The 17,023-nt window shown below is 38.1% G+C and overlaps 1 long non-coding RNA gene across 2 annotated transcripts; it reads left to right on the top strand.

Moving 5' to 3' along the window:
- Positions 1 to 6,757: 6,757 nt before the first annotated feature.
- Positions 6,758 to 16,522, top strand: LOC139936727 (uncharacterized). Of its 2 annotated transcripts, none has more exons than XR_011786009.1 (3): positions 6,758 to 6,865; positions 15,587 to 15,715; positions 16,254 to 16,522. It is a non-coding gene; the product is annotated as an uncharacterized lncRNA (long non-coding RNA). The 2 variants fall into 2 exon arrangements; XR_011786010.1 differs by lacking the exon at positions 6,758 to 6,865 and adding an exon at positions 14,827 to 14,942.
- Positions 16,523 to 17,023: the final 501 nt, after the last annotated feature.

Consider the following 17,023-nt stretch of genomic DNA (forward strand, 5'->3'; position numbering starts at 1 on the left):
TTCGATGCTCTTAACCACTCGGCCGCGACACTCTACATGTTAGAACAGGCTGCAAACCGATACAGTATGTAGCAGTATGACCTTGGTATAAGTGAATCCAAAATTCAAAATTTTGTTTCTATCAATGTTGAAACCCAGTCTGAGAAACTTTTGAAGTTCTAAAATAATGCTGTTTCCTTTATACAGGTCTACATTAGAGACATGGCATGACAAACACATAGGAGAATGAGATGATTAAAAACCTCTTCAACTGTTTGCTTTCTGCTCAAACTTTGCCTAGCGACAGTGGAATATGCTCTGGTAATACTGCTAAGAAGTATTAATAAAACAAAATCACAAGTGAAAGGTCAAACAAATTTTTAAAAGCGCAACAGTATGTGGACATTAGTGCTGGTGGAACAGGGGAATTACATACTTGTCTATGAAGAAGCTTTAGAAAAGGTAATCATGGTGTTTATGTAAACACTGTTTTCATTTTGTTTGTATTTACAGCAATGTCATATCTACGTGTTGATCCTACACTAACATGAAAGTGCTCAAGGCCAAAACTATTGTAAACTTGTCTGTATTGAACCATTTCATGTTTGGTGAAATACACAAAGTCAACAGTGGAACTAAGATGAAAGTACTTTCGCACGCTACGTCACTCATCATGCACGTTTCATTCCATTCACTGTACATTTTTCTATCCAACCAACTAGTAATATTGTACTGTGCCTAAAACATCACTGCGTGCGCGTGTCTTGTGTAATGCAGCTGTGTTACTGCAATGCACATAATACATTTGCCGTCTGCTTAAATCACAAAAAAAACTGTAAGAACGCGCAAGCTGTTGGTTGAATCCAACAGGCCGAACCAAAAGAAATGGTTGTTATGTCACAATTAGAAATTGTAGGCCTTCGCTTTATTTGTTTTGAATGTTGTGTTCTTCAATCAAAATGACAAAGGTCTACTTGGATGTTATGTAAAACAAGTAATGAATGTTTTTCATTCGTGCAATAATGCAAATACTTTCATTCATTTAAAGATGGAATGTTCCATTCAACTCGGCTCCGCCTTGTTGAATAGAACATTCCATCTTTTAATTCATGAGTTGTATACTACTTCTTAGTATTTTGGAAAACTTTTCAGTTTTTGTTTACTTATTATTATTATTTTTTTTTTAACTTTGTTTTTTGCAGTACTTTGATAACATCTTCTAGTTTATAACTGCTGAATTCATGAGAAAGCTGGCAATGGATTGCCTCCTCATTGGATGAGACTGAAAGAGAACAAGTGAAGGTGTGCGACTTCACTATAGAGATGGCTAACATAGCAATTTGAGGATGAGGCGGCCATGGACGCAAGTATACGCCGGATGGTAGTGGGAGAGACCAGGCATTGATGGCAAAAAGTTAACCTGGATCGATCTTCCAACACAGTTTAATAGTAAGTTATTTAATGTTGGGTCAAAATTAGTTCATGTTGGTAATGTCTCTATAAAGGCACTGGACACTGTAACGAGTAATGGGAAGAGGTGGATAGTATAAAATATTGTGAGAACTGCTCCCTCTGAAGTGATGTAGTTTCAAGAAAGAAGTAGTTTTCCACGAATTTGATTTCGAGGCACCTCAGATTTAGAATTTGAGGTCTCGAAAGCAAGCATCTGAAAGCACACAACTTCGTGTGACAAGGGTGTTATTTTTTTATTAATACATCACGCAACTTCGACGACCAATTGAGCTATTTTATGCACATGGTGAGATACAACAACTGTGAATATCAACAGTGTCCATTGTTTTTAAAGAGACACTTTGCTTTTGTAATGAGCACTTTTGGCCTTAAAACAAGCAGTTGTTAAATGATTCACTCATTGATGCTTCAAAATTGTGTGATTTATCTTTAACTTTGTCAACTATAGTTCTAACAGTTTTGCATTTTGTTGAGACAATTTGTGGACACCACAAAATTGTAAACTATTTTAGTTCACAAAGTAAGAGGAAAACCACACAGTTTGAGGCACTACTTTTAGATAATGTTTCCAACAAGATTTATGTCATTTCAACACTTTCAAGGCCCTAAATCACCCAGTCTAAAATCAATGCGTCTCTTTAAGAAGGTTTTGACATTGTTAAGTTGAACTACCACATGCTTTAAGAGACACATTACATTTGGATTGTGGGCTTTGGGCAACGAGCAGTTGTTTTGCAATGAACATTGTGGGAAAGATCCTCTAAAAGTAGATTAAAATGATTCACTCAAAAATGTTTGGTTTTTACATTTACTTTGTGAACTAACATGGTCCGACAGTGGCATTTTGTTGAGGCAAATATGGGACACCTCCTTTAAAGTTCACAAAGTAAAAGGAAAAACTCATAGTTTTGAGGCACATTAGTGTCAATAATCTTATATGACATTAAAACATCCAACTAGATTCCTGTTGAAACAAACGCTTCATAGCCCAAAGTGCCAATTCTAAAAGCAATGTGGATAGCTCAAAGACGCATTTCATTTGGAAGGGGCGTTTGGGCTTTAGATAGTGCTTGCTAGGAAACTAGAAATTTTAATTTCTGATTTGCTAGCAAGCACTATTAATAAACTACACAAATATACCAGGCATCTGTGTGGTTAACTTTTTTTAGTTTTGAAGAACAATTTTTGCAGACCATAGTTCACAAGGTAAAAAGAAATCCACACAGATTTGAGCACATTAGTGTAAATAGTTTGTAGCCCTACTTCTTTGAACAGGTTCCACCCAGATTCACATTATAACAAACGCTTTTGTTGCCCAAATTGGCAAATGTTGAATTACCTTACACTTAAAGACACTGGACACTGTTGGTAATTGTCAAAGACCAGTCTTCTCACTTGATGTATCTCAATCAGTCGTAGAAGTTGAGAGATGATTATGAAAGAAAAAACACCCTTGTGACATGAATTTGCTTTCAGTTGTTTGATTTGAGACCTCGAAATTCTATTTTTGAGGTCTCAAAACTAAACTTGTAAAAAACATCTCGAAAACAACGTCACTTCAGAGGGAGCCATTTCTCATAACGTTCTATACTATCAACCTCTCCCCATTACTCATAACCAAGTTAGGGTGTTACGCTATTAATTACTTTGAGTAATTACCAATAGTGTCCACTGCCTTTAAAGGGACATTGCTTTTGGATTGCGCTTTTTGCTTTTGGAGTGGGTAATTTGGGCTTTAGAATGTGCTCTCTATGGAATGAATTTGGTTGGGATGATTCAACATTAGAAAATGGTGAGCCACACAATTATACCTGAAAATTTACTGGTTTTTTCAGTCTTTATTTACTTTTGATTTTTTTTTTTTTTACTTTGATTTTTGCAGAACTTTGATAACATCCTCTAGTTTATAACTCCTGAATTCATGAGAAAGCTGGCAGTGGATTGCCTCCTCATTGGATGAGACTGAAAGAGAACAAGTGAGGGTGTGCGACTCACTATAGCGATGGCTTAAATAGCAATTTGAGGATGAGGCGGCCATGGACGCAAGTATACGCCGGATGGTGGTGGGGGAGACCAGGCATTGATGGCCAAAAGTTAACCTGGATCGATCTTCCAACACAGTTTAATAGTAAGTTATTGGGTCAAAATTAGTTCATATTGGTAATGTCTCTATAAAGGCACTGGACACTGTAAGTAATTACTCAAAGTAAGTATTAGCATAAAGCCTTACTTAGTAATGGAGAGCTGTTTGATAGTACAAAGCGTTGTGAGAAACAGCTCCTGCTGAAAGAAAGTAGTTTTTGAGAAAGATGTAATTTCTCACTGGAATATTTGAATTTGATTTTCAGGGCGAAATCAAGCATCTGAAAGCACACAAGTTGTGCGACAAGGGCACTTTTTTCTTCCATTATTCTCTTGAAACTTTTACGACCAATTGAACTCAAATTTTGCACAGGTTTGTTACTTTATGCACCAAGTGAGACGACTGGTCTTTGACATTTACCAATAGGGTCCAGTGCCTTTAGAGACATTACCATCATCAGTTTTCATGTTACTCAAATATTTGTGTCAACTTTTGCCAAATGCAATTCACAAATGCTTTTGAGCGAAGCAGCAAAATTAAAAATGACGATGCACACAAAAATACATGGAAATTTTGTCTTTCCTTACTCTTGAACTAACACCAATTTTGTCAAAGCAAATTTGGTACTTCTCAAAATGGCGGACCATTTAAGTTTCCACAATAAAAGGAACACCACATACTTTTGATGATAAACCACTGTAAATAAATATGAACTACTTTTAAAGGCAATGGACACTATTGGTCAAAGACTAGTCTTCTCACTTGGTGTATCTCAACATATGCATAAAATAACAAACCTGTGACAATTTGAGCCAAATCGGTCATCAAAGTTGCGAGACAATAATGAAAAAAAAACACGCTTGTCACACGTAGTTGTGTGCTTTCAGATGCTTGATTTCGAGACCTCAAATTCTGAATCTGAGGTCTCAAAATCAAACTCGTGGAAAATTTACTTCTTTCTCGAAAACTACGTTACATTAGAGGGAGCCGTTTCTCACAGTGTTTTATACTACCAATCTCTCTCCATTACTTGTTACCAAGTAAGGTTTTATGCTAACAATTATTTTGAGTAATTACCAATAGTGCCCACTGCCTTTAAATTGTGTTTTCAACCAGATTTATGTCTTTCAAAAAACGTTCCTAGCCCAAATCACCAACCCTAAAAGCAATGTGTTTCTTAAAGGCAGTGGACACATTGGTAATTGCTCAAAATTATTATGAGCTAAAAACCCTTACTTTGTAACGAGTAATGGGAAGAGGTGGATAGTATAAAATATTGTGAGAAACAGCTCCCTCTGAAGTGACATAGTTTCGAGAAAGAAGTATTTTCCACGAATTTGATTTCAAGGCACCTCAGATTTAGAATTTGAGGTCTCGAAAGCAAGCATCTGAAAGCACACAACTTCGTGTGACAAGGGTGTTATTTCTTTTATTAATACATCACGCAACTTCGACGACCAATTGAGCTATTTTATGCACATGGTGAGATACAACAACTGTGAATAACCAACAGTGTCCATTGTTTTTAAAGAGACACATTGCTTTTGGAATGAGCACTTTTGGCCTTAAAACAAGCAGTTGTTAAATGATTCACTCATTGATGCTTCAAAATTGTGTGATTTATCTTTAACTTTGTCAACTATAGTTCTAACAGTTTTGCATTTTGTTGAGACAATTTGTGGACACCACAAAATTGTAAACTATTTTAGTTCACAAAGTAAGAGGAAAACCACACAGTTTGAGGCACTACTTTTAGATAATGTTTCCAACAAGATTTATGTCATTTCAACACTTTTCAAGGCCCTAAATCACCCAGTCTAAAATCAATGCGTCTCTTTAAGAAGGTTTTGACATTGTTAAGTTGAATTACCACATGCTTTAAGAGACACATTACATTTGGATTGTGGGCTTTGGGCAACGAGCAGTTGTTTTGCAATGAACATTGTGGGAAAGATCCTCTAAAAGTAGATTAAAATGATTCACTCAAAAATGTGTGGTTTTTACATTTACTTTGTGAACTAACATGGTCCGACAGTGGCATTTTGTTGAGGCAAATATGGGACACCTCCTTTAAAGTTCACAAAGTAAAAGGAAAAACTCATAATTTTGAGGCACATTAGTGTCAATAATCTTATGTGACATTAAAACATCCAACTAGATTCCTGTTGAAACAAACGCTTCATAGCCCAAAGTGCCAATTCTAAAAGCAATGTGGATAGCTCAAAGACGCATTGCATTTGGAAGGGGCGTTTGGGCTTTAGATAGTGCTTGCTAGGAAACTAGAAATTTTAATTTCTGATTTGCTAGCAAGCACTATTAATAAACTACACAAATATACCAGGCATCTGTGTGGTTACCTTTTTTAGTAGTTTTGAAGAACAATTTTTGCAGACCATTTGTTCACAAAGTAAAAAGAAATCCACACAGATTTGAGCACATTAGTGTAAATAGTTTGTAGCCCTACTTCTTAGAACATGTTCCACCCAGATTCACATCATAACAAACGCTTTTGTTGCCCAAATTGGCAAATGTTGAATTACCTTACACTTAAAGACACTGGACACTATTGGTAATTGTCAAAGACCAGTCTTCTCACTTGATGTATCTCAATTAGTCGTAGAAGTTGAGAGATAATTATGAAAGAAAAAACACCCTTGTGACACGAATTTGCTTTCAGTTGTTTGATTTGAGACCTCAAAATTCTATTTTTGAGGTCTCAAAACCAAACTTGTAAAAAACATCTCGAAAACAACGTCACTTCAGAGGGAGCCATTTCTCATAATGTTCTATACTATCAACCTCTCCCCATTACTCATAACCAAGTTAGGGTGTTACGCTATTAATTACTTTGAGTAATTACCAATAGTGTCCACTGCCTTTAAAGGGACATTGCTTTTGGATTGCGCTTTTTGCTTTTGGAGTGGGTAATTTGGGCTTTAGAATGTGCTCTCTATGGAATGAATTTGGTTGGGATGATTCAACATTAGAAAATGGTGAGCCACACATTAATACCTTAAAACTTACTGTTTTTTTCAGTCTTTGTTTACTTATGATTTTTTTTTTTTTAACTTTGATTTTTGCAGAACTTTGATAACATCCTCTAGTTTATAACTCCTGAATTCATGAGAAAGCTGGCAATGGATTGCCTCCTCATCGGATGAGACTGAAAGAGAACAAGTGAGGGTGTGCGACTCCACTATAGAGATGGCTTACATAGCAATTTGAGGATGAGGCGGCCATGGACGCAAGTATACGCCGGATGTTGGTGGGAGAGACCAGGCATTGATGGCCAAAAGTAAACTTGGATCGATCTTCCAACACAGTTTAATAGTAAGTTAATTAATGTTGGGTCAAAATAAGTTCATGTTAGTAATGTCTCTGCAAAAGGCACTGGACACTGTAAGTAATTACTTAAAGTAAGTATTAGCATAAAGCCTTACTTAGTAATGGAGAGCTGTTTGATAGTACAAAGCATTGTGAGAAACAGCTCCTGCTGAAAGAAAGTAGTTTTTGAGAAAGATGTAATTTCTCACTGGAATATTTGAATTTGATTTTCAGAGCGAAATCAAGCATCTGAAAGCACACAAGTTGTGCGACAAGGGCACTTTTTTTTTCCATTATTCTCTTGCAACTTTTACGACCAATTGAACTCAAATTTTCACAGGTTTGTTACTTTATGCACCAAGTGAGACAACTGGTCTTTGACATTTACATAGGGTCCAGTGCCTTTAGAGACATTACCATCAACAGTTTTCATGTTACTCAAATATTTGTGTCAACTTTTGCCAAATGCAATTCACAAATGCTTTTGAGCGAAGCAGCAAAATTAAAAATGACGATGCACACAAAAATACATGGAAATTTTGTCTTTCCTTACTCTTGAACTAACACCAATTTTGTCAAAGCAAATTTGGCACTTCTCAAAATGGTGGACCATTTAAGTTTACACAATAAAAGGAACACCACATACTTTTGATGATAAACCACTGTAAATAAATATGAACTACTTTTACAGGCAATGGACACTATTGGTCAAAGACTAGTCTTCTCACTTGGTGTATCTCAACATATGCATAAAATAACAAACCTGTGACAATTTGAGCCAAATCGGTCATCAAAGTTGCGAGACAATAATGAAAAAAAAACCTGCTTGTCACACGAAGTTGTGTGCTTTCAGATGCTTGATTTCGAGACCTCAAATTCTGAATCTGAGGTCTCAAAATCAAACTCGTGGAAAATTTACTTCTTTCTCGAAAACTACGTTACTTCAGAGGGAGCCGTTTCTCACAGTGTTTTATACTACCAATCTCTCTCCATTACTTGTTACCAAGTAAGGTTTTATGCTAACAATTATTTTGAGTAATTACCAATAGTGCCCACTGCCTTTAAATTGTGTTTTCAACCAGATTTATGTCTTTCAAAAAACGTTCCTAGCCCAAATCACCAACCCTAAAAGCAATGTGTTTCTTAAAGGCAGTGGACACATTGGTAATTGCTCAAAATTATTATGAGCTAAAAACCCTTACTTTGTAACGAGTAATGGGAAGAGGTGGATAGTATAAAATATTGTGAGAAACAGCTCCCTCTGAAGTGACATAGTTTCGAGAAAGAAGTATTTTCCACGAATTTGATTTCGAGGCACCTCAGATTTAGAATTTGAGGTCTCGAAAGCAAGCATCTGAAAGCACACAACTTCGTGTGACAAGGGTGTTATTTCTTTTATTAATACATCACGCAACTTCGACGACCAATTGAGCTATTTTATGCACATGGTGAGATACAACAACTGTGAATAACCAACAGTGTCCATTGTTTTTAAAGAGACACATTGCTTTTGGAATGAGCACTTTTGGCCTTAAAACAAGCAGTTGTTAAATGATTCACTCATTGATGCTTCAAAATTGTGTGATTTATCTTTAACTTTGTCAACTATAGTTCTAACAGTTTTGCATTTTGTTGAGACAATTTGTGGACACCACAAAATTGTAAACTATTTTAGTTCACAAAGTAAGAGGAAAACCACACAGTTTGAGGCACTACTTTTAGATAATGTTTCCAACAAGATTTATGTCATTTCAACACTTTGCCAATTCTACATAACAGTTTTGCATTTTGTTGAGACAATTTGTGGACACCACAAAATTATGAACCATTAAATTTAGTTCACAAAGTAAGAGGAAAACCACACAGTATTGAGGCACTACTTTTAGATTATGTTTCCAACAAGATTTCAAAGCCCAAATCACCCAATCTTAAATCAATGCGTTTCTTTAAGAAGGTTTTGACATTTTTATGTTGAATTACCTCACATGCTTTAAGAGACACATTGCATTTGGATTGTGGGCTTTGGGCAACGAGCAATGAATATTGTTGGAAAGATCCTTTAAAAGTAGATTAAAATTATTCACTCAAAAATGTGTGGTTTTTACATTTACTTTGTGAACTAACATGGTCCGCGACAGTGGCATTTTGTTGAGGCAATAATGGGATTATTTTATGATTGGTTTTTGGATAAGAACGTTGATAGTTTGCTATTTTATAGTTTGTGTGATAACCTGTAGTTGATTATTGTGTTAGCGCCCTCTATTGACTGGTTGGAGAAAAGGTGTTTTGTAGTTGTGTTGGCATCCATCTTGTTGTTTATTAAAGTCATGTACACATGGTTTCGTTAACCTAATCCAGTGAGTTAAGCCAGTAATTGAAGTTACTACATTTTGGCGACGAGGATGGGATCCTGCTAAACAGGGAGAACATCCAGAAGAAATCTCAGTATGAATACCTTTGGGAATATCGGTGAATTTCAAGATGAAAAGGACAGTGAAGCATGGCCTCTGTATGTGGAACGATTGAAGCAGTTTTTTGAAGCAAACGATGTAGAGGATGCTGGTAAGCAGAGAGCTATTTTGTTAAGTGTTTGTGGTGCTGACACATATAAGTTGATATCAAGCCTTGTAGCACCAGCAAAACCAGGAGAAAAGACTTTTGATGAACTAATATCGATTGCTAAGGATCATTTCAACCCACTACCCTCGGTAATCGTTCAGCGATATAAGTTTAACACACGCATTCAGCAACAAGGAGAGACAACTGCAGAATTTGTTGCTGAATTACGCCGTCTCGCACGACACTGTGAGTATGGGTCTACACTAGAGGATATGTTGCGTGATCGCTTAGTATGTGGCTTAAAGGATGAGCGAGTGCAACGAAGGCTGTTATCAGAGCCCTCCCTTAAATTCAAGAAAGCGTGGGAAATTTCACAAGCCATGGAGCTAGCCATGAAGAATGCCAAAGACCTTCAAAGAAACCTCGAGTCTTTGCCCGTACCAGTGGCCGCTGGACCCCTGCAGCAAGCCAGTAAAGTTGCTAGTAGTACCAGCGCCAGGGGGCCTAACCAAACAAGGCCATATCCACAACAAGCACAGCCCCACAAACAAGGTACACACTTCACTAAATGTTATCGATGTGGACGCACGGATCACTCTGCAAATGATTGCAGAGTACGTTCGTATATTTGTCATAACTGTGGAAAACAGGGACATCTAGCCAAAGTTTGTCGGGGTGGTAAATCGTCTTCCACCCCAGTAGAGTCAAAAGTCCACAAGGATAAAGCGTACTGCATGGAACCTGACTTCGAAAACCCTGTGAATGCAGAAGCTAACTATACAATGTATAAAACCTCGGCACAAAACAAAGAGCCACCGCTTATCGCAAATGTACTGATAAACAAATGTAAGGTCTCAATGGAAATTGACACTGGTGCTTCTGTCTCCATCATGAGTGAGACCACTTATGATTCCATATTTAAGCACAAGAAACTTTCACTTCGTACCGGGGAACACGTCGAGTTACGAACTTATACAGGCCAGAAAATACCTGTGGTTGGTACGTGTTCAGTCACAGTAGAACACAACGATCAGAAGACTCAACTCTCACTTCTCATTGTGTCGGGTCAAGGACCAAATCTTCTCGGACGAGATTGGCTGCGCCGTCTTAAGTTAGCGTGGCAAGAAATTCACCATGTCAGGCACACTGATTCGACTGCTGAGATTATGAATCATTATGAAGAGTTATTTCGGGATGACTTGGGTAAACTAAAAGGACAACCTGTAAAAATAAATATCAAAACAGATGCAAAGCCCAAGTTCTGTAAGGCGGAACCGTGCCCTTCTCCATGAAAAAACAAGTGGAAGATGAACTCGATAGACTCCAAAAGAGTGGTGTCATTGAACCAGTAACATTCTCGCGTTGGGCAGCACCCATTGTTCCAGTGATTAAAGAAAATGGGTAAATCAGAATCTGTGGAGATTACAAGGCCACAGTAAATCAGGCTGCTAATGTTGACTCATACCCCCTTCCTCGAGTGGAGGAATTGTTCGCTGCAATGTCTGGTGGTCAGACATTTAGCAAGCTCGATCTCAGTCATGCTTACTTGCAACTTGTGCTCGATGAACCATCGCGTGAACTTGCGACAATTAACACTCACCGTGGACTGTTCCAGTATACGAGAATGCCTTTTGGAATTTCAGCTGCACCCGCCATTTTCCAACGGACCATTGAAAGTTTGTTAGCTGACATTCCCCAAGCAGTGGCATTTCTCGATGATATCCTTGTTACAGGTAAATCTGAATCAGAGCACATTGCTAATCTTGATCGAGTACTTACCAGACTACAAAGTGCAGGCCTCTGACTGAAACAGGAGAAATGCAAGTTCTTCGCACCAGAGGTAGTTTACCTCGGACATCGCATAAATGCAACAGGCTTGCATCCCACAATGGAGAAGGTGCAAGCGATAAAGGATGCGCCAGTCCCCCGTAATGTAACTGAGTTAAAATCCTACCTGGGTATTCTCAACTACTACGCAAAGTTTTTGCCCAACTTGTCGTCGCTCATAGCCCCTTTGCACTGTTTGTTGAGGAAGGACACCCGCTGGTCATGGGACACAGCCCAGGATAAAGCCTTCCGTGAATCTAAGGAATTGTTAGTTTCAGCTCAAGTTCTGGTGCATTACAACCCAGAGAAGGAGTTAGTGCTATCATGTGATGCTAGTCCATATGGTGTGGGCGCAGTGCTGGCCAACCGAATGTCCGATGGAACAGAACATCCAATTGCGTACGCATCACGTTCCCTGTCTCCACCAGAGCGTAATTATTCGCAACTAGACAAGGAAGGATTAGCAATGGTCTTTGGAGTAAAAAAGTTCCATCAGTATGTGTACGGTAGGAAGTTTGAGATATCTACTGATCATAAGCCGTTGCTCGGTTTATTAGGTGAAGGGCGAATGATACCCCCCATGGCATCATCCAGAATTCAGCGGTGGGCACTTACACTTTCCGCTTATGATTACCAGTTGGTCTACAAACCAGGGTCATTAAATGGTAATGCCGATGCACTGAGCAGATTACCATTACCCCATATACCTTCGCATGTACCAGTTCCAGCGGATTATGTCATGGTCATGGATCACATGGAGTCAACACCAGTCAGCCCAGAGAAAATTCGCCTTTGGACAGGCCGAGACCCGGTACTGTCACAGGTGCGATCATTTGTGATGAATGGTTTGCCAGCAGAATGTGCAAATTCAGCATTGCAGCCATACATCTGTCGTAAAACAGAATTAAGCATCCAAGACGGCTGCATAATGTGGGGGTCACATGTTGTCATCCCCCCACAGGGTCGCCAGCGTCTTGTGGAGGAGTTACATGAATCGCACCCTGGAGTGTCACGCATGAAATCGTTGGGTCGCAGTTATGTATGGTGGCCCTGCATGGACAAAGACATTGAGAGTAAAGTCAAACAGTGTTCGCCATGCCAAACCTCACGTCAATCGCCACCAGTTGCACCACTGCACCCATGGGAGTGGCCCCAGCGTCCATGGTCACGCCTTCACGTGGATTATGCAGGTCCGTTTATGGGACGAATGTTTCTCATAATTGTTGATGCACATAGCAAATGGCTAGATATACATGCTATGCATAGTGCAACGTCACTGGCTACAGTAGAGAAGCTGCGTCAGACCTTCGCGACACATGGATTGCCAGATATTATTGTTTCCGATAATGGCAGTAATTTCACCAGTGCAGAGTTTCAGGAATTCTTGAGAAGGAATGGCATTAAACATGTCCGGTCCGCGCCATTCCACCCATCATCCAACGGGTTGGCTGAGCGTGCAGTTCAGTCTTTTAAGGCCGCGATGAGGCGTATGAATGAGGGTACTGTTGAGACAAAGTTGTCACGATTCTTGTTCACATATCGCACCACGCCACATGCCACGACAGGAATTTCCCCAGCTCAATTGTTGATGAATCGTCGACCGCAGACAAGACTTGATTTGGTCCGTCCGGATCTACGACGTCGAGTAACCAACAAGCAATGTGCACAGAAGGAACATCATGATAAACACGCAAAACCTCGCTCGTTTAATGTGAACGACACCGTTTATGTGCATAATTATGCGCCTGGCCCTAGATGGATGGCAGGGCGTGTAGTATCATTGTGTGGCCATCTTATGTACACAGTCCTACTTGAGGATGGTCGTGTGTGGAGACGCCATGTTGATCAAATGCGTTTCCGAGATGTGTCAACCACACCCAGTTTGGAGCCAAATTGGCCCATTCCTTTATCGGAGAGGGAGGAAATGGTTGGTGAACAACCACTTGTACAGATTGACAGTACACCATCAGTGGAAGAGCCAAGTCCAATGCCAGCAGAGCAGACAGGCTCACAGAACACAGAACCAGACATTGAACTTTGCAGATCCACACGCGTTCGCACCAAACCTGAACTCTATGGATTTCCAGATCTGTGACTCTAAAAAACACAGTTCTTCTTTTGTTACCATGGAAACAGTTGTTGATTAATAATAGTTCCTCATGTAACAATGGAACCAGCCAATAGGTTAATGTATGTTTTCCTACAGACCCGTGGATGTTGGTTCTGAAACTAATTCTCTTGGATTTAATGTTCTAGTGTTCAAGTTGTTGTTTCCTTAAAGTTGTTGTGTTAAGTATTATCTAAAGGAGGAGGAGTTGTGATAACCTGTAGTTGATTATTGTGTTAGCGCCCTCTATTGACTGGTTGGAGAAAAGGTGTTTTGTAGTTGTGTTGGCATCCATCTTGTTGTTTATTAAAGTCATGTACACATGGTTTCGTTAACCTAATCCAGTGAGTTAAGTCAGTAATTGAAGTTACTACAGTTTGTGTTCTTGAATGAAGATAAACCAAGCACATGTGTGGTTTTTACCGACTTAAAAACTGCTGTTTTTCAGCGTGAATCGCCAGTGACGGCGTGGGGGCTATTGTTGCAATTGTTGCATAGTGACCCATCAAAACACGTTCTGCTAATTACGGTGCACACAATATAGGGGGATGTGGCTGTAGTTTTATAGCTATGAAGTTTGTTTAGTTGGTTTGACTTCATTATATTGATTTTCAGGCAGTAATAGAATATTGATGAGGTTGTTTGTTGTTGTATGTATAGTTGTTAAAGCCATTGGACCCTTTCGGTTCAGACAAAAATAAAAAGGTTCACAGATTTACAAATAACTTACAGGGTTTACAGAAGGCAGTGGTGAAAGACTTCTCTTGAATTATTATTCAATGAAATGCTTTAGTTTTTGAGAAAACAGCAAAACATTATTAATTCTCGTTACGAGAATTACGGATTTATTTGAAACACATGTCATGACACGGCGAAACGCGTGGAAACAAGGGTGGGTTTTTTCGTTGTTTTCTCCCGACTCCGATGACCAATTGAGCCTAAATTTTCACAGGTTTGTTATTTGATATAGAAGTTGTGGTACACAAAGTGTGGGCCTTGGAAAACACTGTTTACCGAAAGGGTCCAATGACTTTAAAATGAATTGGTATATTTTATTCTATTTGTTCTGGAGAAAAAAAATATTTATTTATTGTGGATGTCTGACAAACGATACTTTTGATAATGATGGGATAATGATCAATTGATGTGTCTCCTTGTTGATTATTTTTATAAAAGGTGTTATATTGTGAGGACTTGTGACAAGTGGGTTAACTTAATTAGTATTTGTATACTATTTTACTATCTAGTAGTAGTACTCTAGCTAGGCCCTATATATAAAATAATGAAAGCCAGTCAACTCATAATTAATTTCAAATGCCAATATATTCGAATGTTCAGTGATCAGAATTGTCTGTAGGTGTGAAATAATTATACATGGATATTTCAAAGATACTTGCAAGTAATTACTATTTTTTTAAAGTACTAAAACTAAAGCCTTCAATGATAACAAATATTTTGTTTCATTCAGCAGGGAAAGATATGTGAAAACCAGGAAATAAAATTGTACAGCTGAAAAACGCGTTCCTGCTGGGTTTGTGACGGGAAATAACAAAAATACTCTTTGAAAAGTCAGCACACTGCTCACTCATGGTAAATTTGTTTTTAATTCATTTGTTAATTATATTTTGGTCATAAGCAAGTAAGTTTGCCACTAATTTTGTTGTACACTGTAGGCTGGGCGACTAGTTAAATGTACTACTGTACTCGACAAGTCGCAAGTTGCGGCTACGACACTAGTTGAGACTAATTTTTAATTCTCAAGCAGCATGTGTTGATTGTGGCAATGTTTGCCGCAGGCGTAACGTAGTCAAGTTCAAGTTGAAAGGATTGAAGGATTGTGCCACTTAAGTCTGAGTAAATTATGTTGTCGTGAGTAGTCGTAAACAACACAATTGGTTCAGGTAGTCACAGCCTATAATTATTTGAAGTAGTCATGACTATGTTTTTAGTAGTCATAGCGGCACGATCAACTTGGTAGTTGAAAAACAGTAGTCCCTACAAGTGCATTGCTTACAATTTTTTGCCTTATACTCAAATGTTACAGCCATACTGGCAAGCAAAAGATGTACGTATGCCTACTATGTGAGGCATATTATGTGCACAGTTCAGTGTATGCCTGTTGTTATAGTAGGCAAACCATAATACTATGATGTTACTTCCAAATTTAAATTCCCTCCATAAGTTTATTTTACTATTTGAATTTATAAACATATGAATGTTCTTTATATTTTTAGAAGGTGGTTCAAGCCCTGTTGATGACACTCTTCTTGAACATTTCCTAGATGCCCTGTCTCCTCAAACCAAATTTGGAATCTATTGACATGAGTCAAACACAGACCCGTTGGCATCTGAAAGTGCAGCAGGTAAGACCCAGTTACTTCAAGTCAAGTTTACACTGGTGATATTAGGTGAAAATGTTTAAGTGTCAGTTTCACTTCATTTTATTTTGTTAACTTTTCATTGTAATAGCAATAATAATAATAATAACAGGTATTTAGAGACGTTCCCCATAGAAAACTTTATCACAGCGCTTACAAAAACTGAAATGCACAATAAACAACAAAATCTTATCGGAAAAGCTACATACACAATGTTTGAAAAGAATGAGAAAAAGAGAAAGCTCAAATAGGGAAAAATGTGTTTTCAGAAATTGGTCTGTGGATTTAGCGGCTTTAATGAAAGAAGGGATGTTGTTCCATGCTGTGTATTTTTAGCACATTTTGAGTGTAGATATCAAGAACCAATTACTAAAAGATAGAGGAGTTTAAAAAGGGTTCAACTTCAGTTGAAATTCTGGATTTAAATATTATATACATGTATATAATTATCAATCACCATTGTATCATTTTATAAAAAGTGTCAGAACCATTATGATTTGTATTTTTATTTTTTATTTTTTAGGATTCGGAATCTTTAATTTCTCAAGAGTTGCAAGCCAAGTGAACAGTTGAATAGCAGCAGCAGCAACATCAACAAACAGAGGCAGCTTGAGCTTATGTAAGAAACTTTGGATGTCCAGAGAGGCATGATAGTACATGTATGTCTGTAACTCTTTGCATTAGTAAACTTGTAGTCTGTTTGGTCTAGAAATTGTTGTTTGAAAATACTTTGACAATATCTTAAAGGAACACGTTGCCTTGGATCGGACGAGTTGGTCTATAAAAAGCGTTTGAAACCGTTTGTTATGAAATGCATATGGTTAGGAAGATGTTTTTAAAGAAGAATATAATGATCCACACAAGTATCACTCAAAACTGTATGGTTTACTTTTTACGTCGCGAACTATCACGGTCGCCCATTTATGGGAGTCAAAAGTTTGACTCCCATAAATGGCCGACCGTGTTATTGGATGAGGTAAAAAGAAAACCACGCATTTTCGAGGCATATTTGTGTAGATCATTGTATTCTACTTTTACAACATCTTTCGAACCATGTGCATTTTATAACAAACGGTTACAAAACGCTTTTCAAAGACCAACTCGACCGATCCAAGGCAAAGTGTTCCTTTAAACAGTACATTCAATGTATTTATCTTAATTACTATTTATTAAGAGTGTCTTCATTTTAAGTATGGACAAATAAGCTTATCTATTTAAGCATACATTATGAACTTCACAATAATATGCCTTTTGTGAGCCTTTCCATGTGTTCACCTAATTCAAGTAAATGAG

The sequence above is a fragment of the Asterias amurensis genome, chromosome 4 (assembly GCF_032118995.1).
Source record: "Asterias amurensis chromosome 4, ASM3211899v1".
Lineage (NCBI taxonomy): Eukaryota > Metazoa > Echinodermata > Asteroidea > Forcipulatida > Asteriidae > Asterias > Asterias amurensis.